This window comes from Episyrphus balteatus, chromosome 3 (assembly GCF_945859705.1).
Source record: "Episyrphus balteatus chromosome 3, idEpiBalt1.1, whole genome shotgun sequence".
In the NCBI taxonomy this organism is placed as follows: domain Eukaryota; kingdom Metazoa; phylum Arthropoda; class Insecta; order Diptera; family Syrphidae; genus Episyrphus; species Episyrphus balteatus.
Genome location: NC_079136.1, coordinates 28964732 through 28983808, shown reverse-complemented (window position 1 = coordinate 28983808; position 19077 = coordinate 28964732). Strand labels below are relative to the sequence as shown.

The window sequence follows — 19077 nt, the reverse complement described above, 5'->3', positions numbered from 1 at the left end:
TTTTCGACGCGTAAAAAGGTGGACGGAAAGCTGCTTTTTATTTTTTTTAAGTTTCTTAAAAAGTTTACTTTCATACAAAATTCTCGATTTATTGCTATTTTCTTCAAAAATGGCTCCAAGAATCTTAATTAAACTTTGCACGCGAAGTGATTAAGATAATTGGAATAAAACTGTGTTTTTTCATTTTTTCCAAAAAGTGCGTAGTAAGAAAAATTTCGACAATTTTTCAACATAAGCAGGCATACGATAAAATGCAGCAATTTTGTATTATTAACTTTTTAGATTATTTTTATTAAAGTTGAAAATTTACATATTGTACCACGAACTTCAACATGCTTATTTAATATTCAATATTCATGGCATTATTCACTTCTGTAATTTCACCTCCCTTTCAACACCACGCGAAAAAAAATTCGCATTCACAACTTCATTTTGGTTGGTTTGCTTCGAATAATCAATGACGAAACGACCCAATGAATTCTCAAAGCGTGTTGTAATTCAGTGATAATTTGCCCTGTCAATTTTGGGTGAATTGCGCAAATATAACAGGCAACATTTTATGCACAATGACAACACACACCCGTTTGCCTCCACTCCGTCACCCGCTGCGCATTCACAATTAAGCCAAAAAAGAGCAGTAAAATTCATTCAGCAGCTGGACTATAAATAAAGCCCTGTGTGTGCACCAAATCAGCAATTCAAATGTGGATTTATTGACCCAAAGGGTCATCGAGCTTTGCACAAAGTCCGCAAAAGATAGAGCTGAGTAGACAGACAGTCAGTGGTAGTGCATAGAACAAACTTTTCCACTCCTTCATCCGCACTCTCGCTGAACCAACACGAACATGAACTGAACACCCTTTTCCAACTATCAAAGTCCGAAAGCACCACCACCACCAGACATCAATTGAATTTCCGGTAAAATAATTCGCCAGCTAGAGAGAGCGCACCCCCAAAAACCAGGATGACCCTTGTTCTGGTGCAGGACTGACTCTATGGGAACTCTATCTCTGGGATGTGAATTAAGTACACTTTTGGCCGACAGACAGTTAGAAAAATTTTAGAGGCGTGTGGGAGCGCATTAATCTTCCAGCAGCAGTGTGAATGCTTGTGAAAAGGTTATTCGCCCATAATTGCACCCTGAATTACCATAAAGCATCTGTAATTTACGGCGAATGTCACAGCTGACTTTAATGAGCCTTGTGCATCGCTTTGAAATCCTCCAGCAGAGTATGTATCCTTTTGGGGATGCAATTGTTGGGGTACAATAATAACTCAGATATAAGTTATCGTAGTTGAAATGCTCAATGATTTTTTTCATCTGCAGAAAAAAAAACGTTTCATTGGCGTTGTTTTGACAACCGGTTGTTATCCTTTTTTTTTGTTGTATTTCCTGAAACTTCTCTTTGTCAGAACCATCGATATATATTGCCTCAAACCAATATCGGGACTTATTCCCGAATCGTATCATGGTCATATTTTTAACTTTTTCAATATGTGTTCGTATCTGATCGCCATCATCATCATCATCATCATCATCATGAAGTGAAATTGTGTGCTTTTTCGAGTCAGGACAGAAATATAGATACGTGCCAGGACAACATGTGTCAGAAGCAATTCTACAGCCAAAATGTTTCCTTTGCTTTCACTTTGTTTTGTTGTTGTTGTCTGTTATTTTTTTGTGTTGAGTAATTTGAAAAATATGGACAGTTGACTGGGTTAAAGGCGGGACAGTAGTCAGTGTGTGAGGAAAAAAGGGTGGTAGATTTTATTTTCCCGTTTACGAGTATGTTGGATAACAAAAAGGATTAATCCTGTTTTTTTTTTGTATTTTGTGTATTTTGTTGTGGGTAAGCCATGACCGAGACCATTATAAATGCTTGCACATCATACACACAACCCAAAACGTTTATTCACGTTTAAACATATAAGAAGAATAGGAGTATATCTGCACGTAGAGAGGTAGGTAGGTAGATTCCAATTCCAATGCTTTTGTATGACACTTTTTTGAATCGTACGTGCGTGAATGCGTTTGACAGACATTTTGCCGTTATTTAAGATGTATGACATACCATAAATTTCCTCTGTTTTTTCCTTTTTTCATCCTGTGACTGGGATATGTCAAAATGTAATTTATTGTTATTGTTAAATCAACTTTACTGCAGACAAAGGATATTTGTATTATTTACAGGGTGATTCGCTGTGATATGGAGTTATGACAGAAAAAAAAGTAAAAAAGCGAAGGCAATATGTAAAAAAAAGGCAATCGAGCGGTCACTGTGGCGAATACGCAACATTTTTTCTCTTCAAATAGAAAAACTCTACCGCTGGCTTGTTGGACTATTATATAATTTCTCAAATGAGTTTTTATATGGAAGTTCAACATTTTACATGAAAGGCGTTGAAATCATAGTCATATTTGAGTTTTTTGTGTCCTGAGCTGAATGTTCGATATTTTTATCTGGTTAGCATTCTTGTGGTATATTTAAAAAAGAGTAAACTTTGTGCAATCTTAATCAATTTAGAAAATAATTTTAGACCTTATTGATCACACTTTTTTTTAATTTTCACACATAAATACGAAACGAATTCACATTTACACGAAAATTACCTTCTAGACGCGTTTCGATAGAACTTGCCTATCATCATCAGCGCACACGACTGATTACAAGTGTCATCTTCTTCTTGTAGGTTAGTACATACAGCATCACTGGTCCAAAGTGCAATTCATTGCAAAAACACGAATTTATACGAAGATAACCGACGCGACCGACGACGGTGGTTTTACATCACACGTAAGGTACAAAGTTAATTGTGTAAGAACAATAGAATAAAACAAAACACAAAAAATGAACTTTGCACTCGGTATTTCTCGATGTGCATGTCAACATAAGGTATAAAGCTATTTTAAACCAATTGGAATAAACAAGATGTTATATTTCCAAGATCAGCGTTCATTGAATTTTCATCTTTTTGGATAAAATAGCTTTCGTAAGCATCTAACCGTCGCGAATCGTTAACTTGTCGAACTAATTTTAAGTTATCTTTTGTTAAATTTAAGTGATCGTTTGTTAGAACATGGTTGGCTAGGGTTGAAGGTCTTGGGTTGTTTGTTTTTATGTATGTAGTGTGTTCTTTAAATCTTGTTTCAATATTTCTTTTTGTTTGGCCATAGTAAACTTTTTCACAATCACCACATTGTACTGAATAAATTCCCGATTTCTTAAGAGTTTCATTTTTATCTTTTGTTGAGCCTAAGATAGATTTTAACTTATTGTTGCTCGAAAACACCATTTCCATGTTGTTGCGATTAAATGCACTCTTTAATTTATTTGTAATAACCGGGTTGTATGACAAACATACCCTTTTTCGATCATCTTTTTTATCGATTTTTTTATTTTGTGTATACAATGTTGTAAGATTAGAATTTTTAATTTTTCTCATATGTTTTAAGATGAGATCGTCAATCATTTGAACATTGTATCCATTTAAATTGACGATATCTTTAATATGCTCATACTCTTTTTTGTAATCAGCGATTGAAAGCGGTAATTTACACAATCGAAGAATGTATGAATGAAAGGCGGCTTTTTTGTGTTGAATCGGACAATACGAGTTACTTGGAATGCAACGTTTGGTACTTGTTGGTTTATGGTAAACAGAAAAACTAAAAGTATCTCTATGTCTTCGTATACTTCAAGATCCAAAAATGGTAGTTTTTGATCTATTTCTTCTTCGACTGTGAAGTTAATTTGATCATATTGGGAGTTGAGTAACGTTAGTAAATCTGTTATTTCCGATTTCTTAACTAACGCAAAAATGTCGTCTACATATCGTAACCAAATTCGTGGTAGATTACCATTGTTTTTCAAGTTCATTTCAAACTTTGACATAAAAAGTTCGGCAATCAAGGGTGAAAAGGGATTGCCCATACTTGTTCCGTGTTCTATGGAGTAAAACACGTTACGAAATTGAAAATAAGTTTGTTCCATACATTTTTTAGCAACATTTACATAGACCCTTTTCTTTTCGGCGGGTATCTCGTTTACATCTAAATGTTCAACTAAGGCTTCGAGAGCTTTTTCAATCGGAATGCTCGGAAATAATGATACCACATCGAATGAAACCATCATTTCATTTTCCTCTATTTTTATGTCTTTCAGCTTCTTCACAAACTCAAAAGAATTTTTCACTGAAGCACTTTCAATTGCTGGCAGATTTTTTATCTCATTAACGAGCCATTTTGCCAAGTAGTAACAAGGGGAATTAATGTTTGAAACTATTGGTCTCATCTTCTTTCCTGCCTTGTGTATCTTTGGCAAGCCGTACAATTTTGGTACTTCGGGGTTCGATACGTGCAACGTTCGTTTCAAATGATAGCCAAAAGTCTCACTCACTTCCTTTTTAATGTCTGCAGATATTTTAATCATTTTTGGTAAGGGATTTTTTGTTAATCGTTTGTACGAACCATCATCAATTAATTTTGTCATTCTATCTTCATAATCAGTTTTATCTAAAATAAGATAGATAGATAGATAGATAGATAGATTAGATAGATTGATTCTTTATTTTTTCATCATAAAGTTTAACAATTTATATACTTAAGAATAAGGACATGGCAATACTGCCGTCTGCCTGAAAAAAATGTGGAACGCTTCACGATTTTGCGTGTCATCCTTGCGCAGGGGCCATGCTAATCTTCTCTGTATCGTTCCAATTTTAGTATATGTTCTGCCGAAGTTATCTAAAATAACTAATTTATTGCCTTTATCTGCTTTTACATAAAAACAATCCTTTTCTTTTAATGTTTTAACTATTTTATTTTCTTTGTTATTTGTATATAAATCTAGAAGGTAATTTTCGTGTAAATGTGAATTCGTTTCGTATTTATGTGTGAAAATTAAAAAAAAGTGTGATCAATAAGGTCTAAAATTATTTTCTAAATTCTTGTGGTAGTTTTTGTGTTTGATTTTGTTAAATCATTATAAATCACTATTTTTTTTGGACAATTTTGATTATGTAGGTAAATAAATAAATCAATTTATATAACGACTCTATGAGGGGAAAAGGAATAGAAACTTTCAACTTTCAACCACAGTTATGTTTTATAGATTTGGTTCATTTCGCATAAAATTGGATTTTGTTTTCAAAACTAAAAAAAAGCCGTATTTCTATCTACATAATAAAATGGGTCAAGTCCATTTAAAATCTGTGCATTATTTTGAATTTTGAGAAGCTTTTTCTCAGGAACTAAATTAAGTTTTTAAATAAATGTTTCACTAATCAATAGCTCTTTATCTCCAAAATTTCTTTCTTACAAACTTTTTGAAATAAAAAGATACTCTTAATTTTAAAGACCTTAAAACATCCAATCTATAGAGAAGTGTCAAATATGTCCTGTTTCCATTGAAGGTAACAAATGAAGTTTTATCTTAAAAAGCCGATTGCATCAAAAAATGTAATAAATGAAAAGTGGAAATACCTACGGTGTTTGTTTATTCACTCTCAAGTTAAGACCCGCAAGTCTAAACATAAGCGTTCTCGGAACTATTAAAAGGTGAAAACACCGACTGATTTATTCATGTATCTTAAAAAATAGAGCTTCTAACAAAATATTGGCGATAAATTCAACATTTCCAAAATACACAAGTTAATAACCTCAGGAATCTTAACAAAAAATCTTTGATTTAAAAAACTGTTTTCAATCACATTTCATTCATTTCGCAGTTTCTGTAATGGTTTCCAAGAAGAATGCAAGATATTATTTATTAACATTACCACATTTATTAACATCTAATGTTACAGCTTTTTATAAAATAAAAAAAATTGGAAATATTTTTTATACTTTGATTTTTTTTAATTATTTAAATTAAATTTTATAATTATTTAAATACCGTTATAAATGATTTTTCCACAAAACCAAGTATGCCATTTGATTTCTTGTTTAAAATAGAAATTTCAGGAAAAAAAATTGAAAATCCTTAGAGCCATTGATATGCAATTTTTAAGAAAATACTATTCAACAAAATACTAATCGACCCGTTTTCAAAAAATGGATTTAAAAAAAAAAATTTGAAATATTTTTTACAACTTCAAAAATGTGTTATTTTGAATTTTTATGTATACAATTACTTTTTTTGGAGTGAACATTTTTGTTGATATCGGCTAAGTCGTTTACGGGAAATTTAGAAATAAAAAAATACCGTTCTAATGCGGTTACCGTTAATAACGGCTACAAAAACTACATTTTGGACGTACATTTAAATACTAGTAGGAACTTGCCAGTAAACTCACACTTATTTTTCATCTTAACACTGACAGTCAATACTAAAGCCTCCAAATCACCCTTTAACAATTATTTATATGGACTTTGAAAAGGACATACTACAAAGTGAAGGGCTTTTATATTTTTTTTTTTTTAATATTTTGAAAGGAATAAAACACAATCGGTTTTTTTGTGTATGTGGGATATGGCATTTTGTGTGTGATGAAAAAACTGTTTTGAATTAAAATTTATTTTTCCAGACAAATTTTGATTTACAATATTATGCTTAAGCACTCACTTTTAACATATGGTTTTGTTCGTTTGAGTGCTAGGCAAAAGCTGTTGCTGACATCATTGATAAATTTCATAGAATATTTTGTTTTTTTTTTTTCTTCAATTTCTAAGTAAATATGTCAAAGTTTTAAAAGAAGAAATATTTGGGACTAAAAATACTTCAAGGATATACATTTTTTAACTTTTTCATTGGAATTTGGGAAAATTGAAAACAAACAGTTCTGTTAAATAAAATATATTTTTTTTCCCTTGATTTAAAGACTTGTTCGTTGATAAATTCCCATGCTTTTAAGTCTTGAACAAAAGAAAAATTCTTTTAAAAGTTATATTTTATTACGATTTAAAATAATGAACACTTGTTGCCATTTTTTAACTTGTTAACCTTAAAATAAGAAATAAGTCGTTTTTATGATAATACTATGGTTTTAAGAGAATGTTTCCGTAATGAAAATCACAACAAAAACATTACTGTTAAAAAAAGAGCCAAGTTCTCCTATGTTGAAATTATGCTGGCACAAAAAGTACTGAGATGTAAAAGTGTACCAAGTTCTAAAGTTTGGGTTCAAATTCGTATCAATAAAATTTTGATTGTTCTCTTGACAATTTTTCTTTTAATTTCCGATTTTTAAAGTTATTTCAAAAATTGCCAAGTAAACAATCAAAATTTTATTGATACGAATTTGAACCCAAACTTTAGAACTTGGTACACTTTTACATCTCAGTACTTTTTGTGCCAGCATAATTTCAACATAGGAGAACTTGGCTCTTTTTTTAACAGTAATGTTTTTGTTGTGATTTCACTACTTTTTGCAAGGTAAGGCTGTAGAATTGAAAATCTCTATATTTGATGAAAATTCAGTGAAAATGGGCGGTTGCCACGCCCCCTGGCTGAAATTCTCAAATTTTAAATTTTTTCCTTTGTATAAACTACCAACTCTACCATTCTACCAAATTTCAAGATTCTACGTTAATCAGAAGTGCTCTATTATATTTAAGGAAAATTCAGCGGAAATGGGCGGTTGCCACGCCCCCTGGCTGAAATTCTCAAATTTTAAATTTTTTCCTTTGCATAAACTACCAGCTCTACCATTCTACCAAATTTTAAGATTCTACGATAATCAGAAGTGCTCTATAATATTTGATGATAATTCAGCGGAAATGGGCGGATGCCACGCCCCCTGAATTGAAAATCTCAAATTTTCGATTTTTTCCTTTGTATACACCACAAGTCCTATCACCGTGTAAAATTTCAAGTTTCTACGATAACGGGAAGTTCTCCATAATTTTGATGATCTGTCAGTGAGTGAATCAGTCAGTCAGTCAGTCAGTCAGTCAGTCAGTCAGTCAGTCAGTCAGTCAGTTACGGTTTTTGAGATTTTCGAAGCCCTATATCTCAGAAACTACTCATCGTAGCAAGCTGAAATTTTGTGAGGAGTTTTGTTTTGACTAGCTTAACAAATGAAGCGAGTTTGAAATTTCTAGTATCTTTGGTGTGGAAGTTAGAGGGGGGTCGAAAATGGCCTGAGTTGTTTCCTGTAAATAAGGGTGTAGTGCCAAAGTTGCTAGAGAACTTGGCTGGGCACTACCGTGCCCCTTGATATGGAAATGATGTCTAAGAGTATTTCCAATTAGCTTCAGTGATTTTCTGAAAAAGTTTAAATTCATTGTAAAAATTAAATCACTTTGCGTTAAAATCGACTTTGTTTACAATAAAGATTTTTACTTTTTTAAATAAAACAAAAAACTAATTAAAATACTTCCAGTAATTTTTTTGTACTTAAGTACAAACATATGGAGTTTCTCAAGGCACCAAAATTTCATTGTAAACCTCTTTTTCATTCCTGCTTAAATTTGCTGCTTCAAAAGCTCTTTCTCACACTTCTTTTCATTAAGTTTTTATTTTTACACAAGCAAAATTTAGTCCCAACTCAACACCTTGCATATAAGAAAGATACAATTTATAATTACACAAAAATTAACTTTGCACATGAAATATACAAAATTGAATTAACTTTAACACAATACAATCCAATTAGAATTCGTTTCTTGTATCACAACAGCAGACAAACATATTTCTCAAAAAAAAAAATAAAATAGAAAATAATAAAAGCTTTTAATTAAAATTCACAACAAAATAGAGGAAAAATAGAGAGAAATAATTCTCTAAAATGCTTGCTTGTAAGCAGATGGATCCTTAGAGAGAGAGATTGCAAAAAGATGAATATAAATGTAAACATAAAACTATAAATTGCTACGATGTGCATCAAGTGAAAGGGATATTAAGCTGCCGAAATAGGGTTTCACATAATATTTGCTTTCAAAAATTTAAATGCAAGAACACACTCACACTTTTTTGTACTAACAGAGTGTGACGCCATGTTTTTTGATGATTTAAATCCTGGATAGAAAAAAAAAACACGTCCATTAGTCTTGGGTTTTAATTATGAAACAACAACAAGGAATTGAGTTTTGGGGGTATATAGGTAGTGTTTAGCGATTTTTTTTAACGGCTGGTTCAAACAATATTTTGGGCCTTAAAAGAAGAGGGCTCTTTATATTCAATTATATTCAATTTCTTTGAACAATAAAAAAGCATATCTCTTTTATCGGTTTCATAAAAAACTTTTGGTTTTCTTTTATGATGTCAGCTTAACAAATAATGAAAATAATAAACAAACAGGGTCCTTTTTCACAGCCAACTACATCAGTTACATCAGCTATTTTAAACAGTAATATTTTAAACAGTAATAGGTACGGCCTATTAGACTATTGGAAGCATTTTTTAGTAGATTTGCACTATTAAGGCCATTAAAAGAATTTCCCGAGGTTCAATGGGACTCTCAACCACAGACTTTTAAGGTTTCTAATGTAGTTAATGTATTAAGCTCTGGAATATAGAAGAGCAAAAGGTCCATTGTCGACTTGTTAACCATTAATTTTATAATACCTTGTTTCAATTTTTGTATGGTCCATGAAATTAATAATCAAAATTATAATAACTTACTAGTTTTAACCTCGTCCTCAAATACTGACATTTCTATTCCCGTCGATATTTCAACGATGTTAACTACAATGACATCTCTCACAGTGATCCTGAACAAGTTTAAAGTTAACCTTAAATGACGACAAAAACTAAAAAAGACGGTTTTGTTCATGAAGGTCTCAGCAATAATAATCTGTTTTTACCAAAATCGGATTAGATTTTTTTTTAAAGATATACAAAATTACATTAAATACTATTTTTGTCAAGACTGTGAATTTCAACACGGAATGTATCAATGAAGTAAATTGCTTACCAATGAATTCCTTATCAAACACTGAAAACCATTATGTTCATATGCCTTCTAGTTTTTGAGAAAATTGAAAAATGTATCTGACGATAAATGACATCTCTGGACTTAGGCCAATTTCTTTTATCAGATTAGTACTTAAGACAGGGGCCTCACTAAAACCTTCTGACCAAAAGTGCCACCATCAGAGACTTGCTGGTCAGTACTTCCACGAGTAGGCTTCGCTTGTACCTATCAATTTAAAGTTCCAATAGTTGCCCAACTAATATTGACCGACCAGAAGCTCCACGAGCGATCTCAGTAGAACCTGCCAACTAGTAGATACTTACCACAGCAGACTTCGCTAGTACCAATATATCAGAAGAATAATTGAAATGGAGCTACAAGTGGTATTACTTGAAAACCTAAAATACTTTTTTACAAATAAACAAAACGAGTAGTTGTTCATAACTAAACTGTTTTAAAAAATATAAAATTAATTAATCATTATTCGATTTGAAGAACATAATGGGCAAGTTCAGAAACGTTAGGCACTAAATATTTAGGTAATTTCTCGGTCTCTGATTGGTCAGCTGTCAAAAAAAATCTTTCCAATTTAGGTAGTTTTATTGGAAAGCTAACTGGAAAGTTAGGCAAGAAAATTTTCCCTAAAAATTTAGGAAAGTTTTTCTTGTCAACATGACAGCAGATTGTTTTTAATTGAAGAATTAATTTAGCAAAATTCAATTTATTTGCGTGAAAAACCAGTAAAAAGTGCATTACACTGGTTAACAAAATTAAACTTTTTTTTGTTGCCGAAACAAAAATATACTTTTCTGAAGGTTTTCGGTGCGCTGAATTCGAATCCGAAGTAAAAAAAAATTAATCAGCTCCCGTTTTTGAAATATTACCGTTAGAAAATGCAGCATTTGGGCCCTAATTCTTTTATATATGGAAAATTATTTGAGCATATTTAGTAACAGTTTTTATAAGAACTATTTACCACCTTTTTAAATCTGTTTAAATCTTTCCGATATCTTTTTTACTGCCCGAGATATCCTCAGTTGTTTGCTATTTTTATAAATTTAATAACGTCATTATCTTCTTTATGATATATGATGCCAAACCCACTGACTTCAGTTTAAGATATCTCGGGCAATACAAAAGATATTGAAAAGATTTAAACAGGTATCGAAAGATGGAAAACAGTTCTTATAGAAACCGTTACTATATATGCTCAAACAATTTTCCTTATACAAAAGAATAATATCCGAAGCACTCAAAAAGCGTTTTTTTTTGCATTTTCTAACAGTAATATCTCAAAAACGGGAGCTGATTAGTTGTTTTTGACTTCGGATTCGAGTTCAGCACACCGAAAACCTTCAGAAAAGTATATTTTTGTTTCGGCAACAAAACCCTTGTAAACCAGTGTTATCGGTTATAATTAATATTATTTATTCATTAAAGTTAACTTAAATCACAACAAAAACATTACTGTTAAAAAAAGAGCCAAGTTATCCTATGTTGAAATTATGCTGGCACAAAAAGTACTGAGTACAAGTTCTAAGGTTTGGGTTCAAATTCGTATCAATAAAATTTTGATTGTTTACTTGACAATTTTTCTTTTAAATATCGATTTTTAAAGTTATTTCAAAAATTGCCAAGTAAACAATCAAAATTATTGATACGAATTTGAACCCAAACCTTAGAACTTGGTACACTTTTGCATCTCAGTACTTTTTGTGCCAGCATAATTTCAACATAGGATAACTTGGCTCTTTTTTTAACAGTAATGTTTTTGTTGTGATTTCACTACTTTTTGCAAGGTATGGCTGTAGAATATAAAATCTCTTTATTTGATAAAAATTCAGTGAAAATGGGTGGTTGCCACGCCCCCTGCCTGAAATTCTCAAACTTTAAATTTTTTCCTTTGTGTAAACTACCAGCTCCACCATTCTACCAAATTTCAAGATTCTACGACATACAGAAGTGCTCTATAATATTTGATGAAAATTCAGCGGGAATGGGCGGTTGCCACGCCTCCTGGCTGAAATTCTCAAATTTTAAATTTTTTCCTTTGTGTAAACTACCAGCACCACCATTCTATCAAATTTCAAGATTCTACGACAATCAGAAGTGCTCTATAATAATTTATGAAAATTCAGCGGAAATGGGCGGTTGCCACGCCCCCTGGCTGAAATTCTCAAATTTAAAATTTTTTCCTTTGTGTAAACTACCAACCAGCTCCACCATTCTACCAAATTTCAAGATTCTAAGACAATCAGAAGTGCTCTATAATAATTTATGAAAATTCAGCGGAAATGGGCGGTTGCCACGCCCCCTGGCTGAAATTGTCAAGTTTTAAATTGTTTCCTTTGTATAAACTACCAGCTCTACTATTCTACCAAATTTCAAGATTCTACGATAATCAGAAGTGCTCTATAATATATGATGAAAATTCAGCGGAAATGGGCGGATGCCACGCCCCCTGAATTAAAAATCTCAAATTTTTTCTTTGTATACACCACAAGTCCTATCACCGTGTAAAACTTCAAGTTTCTACGATATCGGGAAGTTCTCCATAATTTTGATGATCTGTCAGTGAGTCAGTTACGGTTTTTGCGATTTTTGAAGCCCTATATCTCAGAAACTACTCATCGTAGGAGGCTGAAATTTTGTGAGGTGTTTGGTTTTGACGAGCTCAACAATGTAGTGAGTTTGAAATTTCTAGCATCTTTGGTGTGGAAGTTAGAGGGGGGTCGAAAATGGCCTGAGTTGTTTCCTGTAAATAAGGGTGTAGTGCCAAAGTTGCTAGAGAACTTGGCTGGGCACTACCGTGCCCCTTGATTTGGTATCTTCCCCATGCGACCGGTAAAATACTTAAGTAAATTTCGAAATTTGACAAAAGCATCATATCCTAACTAATTTAGGCAATTTACTCAAATTTCCGTTCAGAAAATGACGTTGTCTAAATATTTATCCCCTAATATTTCCTGAACGTGCCCAATGAAGCCCTACTCTTAATATTTTTTATAAATAAAATATTTGCAAAATGGAATTAAAATAATTTAATATAATTTTGAAACGGTTTTTGATTATCGTTTCTAACAGTATTGGTCTGAAATGTTATAAGGAGACTCATTCATACCTGCCGATCAGTATTAACACCACGGACTTCAATAATAAATTTTTGACATCCAGAATTATTGGCTTGCATGGCCACATATTAATAGGTTTTAACAAATTTGTTCATCGCTGTGGAGAGAATTTAATAATAAAAAACTGGCCTACCTCAGGGCTCCATCTTTTTCCCGAATCTCTTTTTCATTTTTAGTATGATCTTCCTGTTAAATGCTTAGGTTTACTGCGTTTTTGAAAGCATTTCTTCTCAACTTCTGATCTACATACATGTTCGACATATTTGTCTTAATATTCGAAAAATCCTAAATTAAAGAGTATTTTGTTTGAGTTAAAAATAATGAAGTCAGACTTAGAGAACATTTCAAAGGCTTTCCTTTCTTTTCCGTTATTTTATTTGTGAATTGTTTTATTAAAAAAAAGTAAAAAGCGCCTAAAAATATGTACATTATGTAGTAATAATAACTTCTATAACAATAAAAATATAACGATGATAAATACGGTCCTGAAGTTTTTGTTACATTTCATCACAAAACAAAGTACCAGCAACGCCTCGCTAATAAAAACACCACCACCACCATTCGCATTCAGTCTTTTTTTTTTTTCCAAATAACACACAGAATCCTCATTGTATCATCGTAACACGAGATGAAGATAATTTCAAAATGCACCACACACATGCTGTCGCACTATACAACTGCTGCTGTACCGGATGCAAACACAATGTTGAATCCCCCACAAAAAAGGATACGGACGGATGTGGAACGTGGAGCTGACATAGAATATAGTATACCAGCCTGACATTGTAGACGACAAAAATTAATATTATTTGAAACGTTTTTGAAAAGCGTGCGTGGCATGGCAGCAGCATAACTCCCAACAACCACCCAACCATGTACAAATGCAACTCCACCACCTTGCCTGCCGCCACCATCAACAAAGGCACACGAGGACGAGGACGACGAAGCACGACGCGACGGACGCATGGAGGCGTAAATTTAATTTTATATTCAACGTTGTCCCGGAATGTGATATGATGTTCGGCAACAGAAGAGCTACTTCCGCCACATGGAAGCTGGCTGGATTATACATATGTATGTTTCTGTTTTTATTATAAGTTTTTTTTTTTTTTGTTTTTGTTCCCTTTACGATTCCGGTAACCAAGTTTAATTTAGTTTTTGGTTGCAAATTTGTGGAAAACATTTGAAAAAAAAAAAAAAAAATGAAAAACGAAAACAAATCTATAAATTTGTTTATTTGTGTGTGTGTGGAGGAATTTGAAGTGGCAACACATTTTCTCTGTTTTCAAATAAATTCTATTCAAAGTGAAATTTGATTTTTTAAACAAAACTCAATTCTACTGAAGGATTTTTTATATCTACTCTTTTTTAGTTGAATCATGCATCAAATTATTTTCGGTTTTTTCAAGAGTCCTGTACAGTAAAAAAAAATAACTTCATCTTTAAACTGTGCTGCATAAGCAACCGGAAGCTAACTGAGTTGACAGATTTTCTGGGAATTTGGTAAATTCATAAAATAAACTCAATTTTCGGGTGAAAAATGTCAACTAACTAGGAGCAGAGTTTGTTGTTTGATACCTTCAATATTGGTTAAAATAAATTAAAAGTAGGCAATTTTTTTTTTATTTGAACAAAAAATTTAAAATTTATAAACTTAGCACGCTTAAAATGCAAATATATAAATACTGGGTGTACTGGAATAAGGTAAGGAAAAGTTCAGGGGGTGATTCTTGGTTAAACAACAAAAATAAATTTTTTGTTCTTATTTTTTAAGACTGAAACAAAAAACACATTTCTTAAAGATTTTACCTGGTGCAATTCCCAAATATCATAAAATTTAATTTTTCAAAAAAAACATTTAAATTTTTGGAGTTTTTAAAAATCAAAGTTTTTTTTTAAATTTTGTTTTTGATTTATATTTAAGCAATAGAAATGTTTTTGTATAACAAAATTATTTAAAATTGAGCTAGTAATTTGAAAGATAATTTGAAATTTAAAAAACGTTTCTATGGTAGGTAGGTACCGTTATTAAGGGTTTTTGAAAATAATCATTTTTAGCAAAAAAACAAAACCGACTTCCATGGATCAAAACTAGGTTTTATGGTTTTTAAAATAGTTCCTATGCGAACTATGTGAAATGGGACCACAATGCAGCCACCAGCTTTCTAATACAAAAAGAATTGTCAAAATTGATTCACTCAGTCCAAAGTTATGGTAACAAACATAAAAAAAAAAAAAAAAAAAAAAAAAAAAAAAAAAATACAGACGAATTGAATACCTCCTCCTTTTTGGAAGTCGGTAAAAAATGTTTTCATTAAAAGATAGACCTTATTTAAAAACTAATGTGCCTATTAGTGATTATTTAAATAAATATCGTAGGATCCGTTTTTAAGAAAATTAAACTTTTCCAAAATTGGTACATGACAGGACCGTTAATTTTGGTCCAATTCCAAAAACCCCTCTTTACAGGATCCAAAAATTCTACATACCAAGTTTGAAGTTGATCGAACCATTCGTTTAGGCTACAGCTCTTTATAAAGACCGACAGCCATAATGACAGACATGGACGAACCTGACAAATTAACAGGCAAATCTGGCAATTAAACGGTTCGAACCCGGCAAACGAATGGATGAATCTGCAAATCAATAGGCAAATTGGCAAGTCAACTGACGAACCCGGAAAATTAACGGACAAATCTGATAAATCAACTGGAAAATCTGCCAAATCAACGTGTGAAGTTAAGTTAGTTATTCTGATATTTGGGGAGGTGATTTCGAAAACCACCTATCTGACCTGAAGGTAGTTTTGAGTAAAATGCCGAAAACCTTTACTTCGTAATACAGAAGATAAAGAGAAAAATAATCTTCTACAAATTTATTCTTTACGAAATATTAATAAAATTAAAGTTTTCAAAATAAATATATCTTAAGTCTTTATATTGAAAATTCCTTATTAAAAAGTCGGTATATCTGCTTTTGGCAGTATAAATGAATTATGTCTTCTTTTGGAAGTAAAACTATTAAAAATATCTTCTTTTGCAGGTAAAATCACGATTTTTTTAAATTTTTTATAAATAAACCTTTATCAATATCAGTATTTTAGTTTATACGGAACTAAGTAATGACGAAAACTACTTTTGTAACTCCTCCATCATCGTAATGTGGCATTTATCATACGCCAACTTGATATTTTTTATACTGAGGAGGCCTAATTAGAAAGAACATTTTGTATAGGCTATTTTGGAAAAAACATTTGGTGTTCAATGGACCTTTTTGGAAATAAAGTCGTCTTTTGCCCGTAATAACTTCATAGAGGAGCGCAAATCATTACCGTGTTTAATTAAATATTTAAGATCTAACAGTCGTTCGCTGTGAAGCGAAATTTAAAAATTTTAGTTCATCATAGGACAGTTTACGTAGATGAAAAAGAAGGACATAAACGTTTGTGTCCAACTTTAATATTTAAGTTTAGCAAATGACCCTCAATCTTGATTATGTTTGTAGTAAATATTTATATATTCTAAAACAAATACAGAAATTAAATCAAATTTTTACCATGTGGGAAAAAATCCAGTCTGCATTCAATATTCATTTGAGAATTGAGATGTTCTTTAAAATTTATTTTTATTTCTCTTTTTTTTATTTGTATTAGAAAAACTAATATAAAATAAATGAAGAAAAAAAAAAAAACCATTAGGAAATCGAATTTCACAAAACGGAACGTAAATATATTTATGTTTGTTTGTTTATATACACATTAAACTGGTATATGCACCCACATAGAAATACATCATGCTCTAGTAAGCAACACCATACGATACTTGGACACGGACATGGTGTTTGGTTTAGTTTTATAGTATTTTTGGTTTGTGAAATGAAAAAGAAAAAAAAAACCGTGAAATTAAGTTGTTTGCAAAAAAACAGCAAAAACAAAAAAAAAATAAAAAAAAAAAATAAATAAATTGCTGTACGGAAACTTCACGTTTGGTTTATGTATTTTGATGCGCTTACCTTTGTCTGTTTTGTGTATATATAATAATAAAGTGCTATCAGCTAAAGCCTTTTCAAATGGATCTTTTCATGGTTTTCCAAAAAAAACGGACTGCTGCTGTTTTTCTTTGTTGTTGATGGGTTTTAGTTGGGTGAATGAATTTTACTGAAAATACAGAAAAATAAAACGAAAAAATTAATATAATTAAATATAATAGAATATGAAAAAATAATATGAATGCAAAGATTATAAAAGTGTTTGGTTATAAAAACAAAATTTTCTCTTTTATTTTTAGTACAGAATATTTTTTAAGTATCCCAGTTGTTGACTTTGAACTTTAAAAAGAATTTTCAAAAAGCGGATTTTAATGGAGTCCACAATACCAAAATTCCTATTAAAAAGCCCCACTCAAAAGCAATGATGTGAACTTAGGTCCAGACCTCTAAAATGTTTAAGTGGACCTTTTGGGTGTTCACATTGAGGAATAGAGTTGTGCCTAAGAGCGATTTTTAAAGAGCAGTGATAGAAGTAAGCAGCATATAAAATTTAATCACTCTTTAAATAGCATTAAACGCCGTAAATTACTCATTAAATTTAATTTCTTCCTGAATTGAAAGATAATAAATTAAAATATGGAATACAAAATAAATAAAAAGAAAGTGACTAATTCCGATTTGATAATCAAATCCTTAGATGTGAAGAACAGAATGCTGAGAAAAAAAGCAGTGAAATTTTGAAGAGCCGAGAACATTTCCTGAAAAAGGGCAATGAAATCTTTAAGAGCATTTCTCCAGCCTTAAACTCTTACCACTCATTTTACGTTTGAGTCCCTATTTTAGAGAATTATCAATAAAATTCAAAAATTAAAATCTTAAATCGAAAAAATCTGTTCTCCCAATCAACATTCCTTCTGGTGAACATTTGTTCAAATTAACTTGCAAAACTTATGTCATTAAGAGACTAAGTGAAATTTAATGAAAGAATCGAAATGACAATAAAGAGACGACGATTTATTTTTTTCAATTTCATCACTTTCACAATATTTCTATCAGAATCGAAAGTAAAAGTAAGAAAAAGGACCTTCTATTGACACGTCCAGTTGTTGTCTAACTTCATTGTCAAAATTTTGCAATTATAAACTAATTCCCTTTTGCGAAAACTTTGAAACTAGTTGTTGACACTCCAATCTTCGCACGACACCATAGCAGCATCGTTGTCATCATCATCATCATTATCATCATCAACATCAACACAAAAGTTGAAGGAAGACCTATATCTAATGCTTGAGGTATGCAAGAGAACTTTCAATAAATTCAAACTCAACGTGTCCCGTGTCAGAGAGGACAATATCAAAGTGGATACAGTCCACAATCTGTATATTTCGAACCCATAGTAAAGGACTTTCATCTTTCCTACTTGTGTACGTGTGTATGTGTTTGCTCAAGTTCTTTAATTTAGTTTTACCTTGAGGCATAAGTTTGCATTGCGTTGCAAAATTTTCCTTCGCTCTTTGTGATTGAAAACTCAACGTGCATTGCTAGACATAGAATATAACTAAAGTTTCACCCACCTGGCATATAATTTTTTTTTCTCTACTTTGTATGTTGGACAACAGCCAGGACATCTTAAAGGATTTTCGATTATGTGATATTCTTAATTAAGACTTCTTTTATAGAATGCAAACTACTTTTTTATGCCGCATACAATGGTAAAACCTCTTGAGAGAGAGAGGCGCACAAGGAACAAGATGTGTTTCTTGAAAGTTCTTTTCGACTTTTTGGCTCTATTCTTTAGTCCTTAAATATTTTACTATACACAAGAAGACGAAGAATATGCTTTCAAATGGGTTCGTTGGTTTGGGGTTTGTTTTTTTTTTAATTTTAATTTTTTTTTTTTGAAAATTTCCATTCCACTTGAGAGAGTAACAAAGGGCAAAACTTATGTATTCAAAATTGTTGTACAAGGAGTGGAAGGGGTTGACTATGGGGGTACAAGAAATCCTTCGCGCCTTTCAAATAAATTAAATTTCATGAAAAATGCAAGAAAATTCCTTATGATCACAGAATGGATGAAGTTTCTTATTCAATTACGCCAAAAGTG

General features: G+C 31.6%; 1 protein-coding gene and 1 pseudogene across 3 annotated transcripts in view; both read right to left on the bottom strand.

The window, feature by feature from the left end:
• Positions 1-19077, bottom strand: part of LOC129916140 (protein toll) — a 177203-nt gene that overhangs the window by 43739 nt on the left and 114387 nt on the right. For all 3 annotated transcript variants that reach the window (XM_055995936.1, XM_055995934.1, XM_055995933.1), the window contains one exon: positions 16998-17142. The gene's annotated coding sequence lies outside the window, so the exon portion shown is untranslated. The remainder of the gene's footprint in view (positions 1-16997; positions 17143-19077) is intronic.
• Positions 4641-4754, bottom strand: LOC129917430 (U6 spliceosomal RNA; annotated as a pseudogene).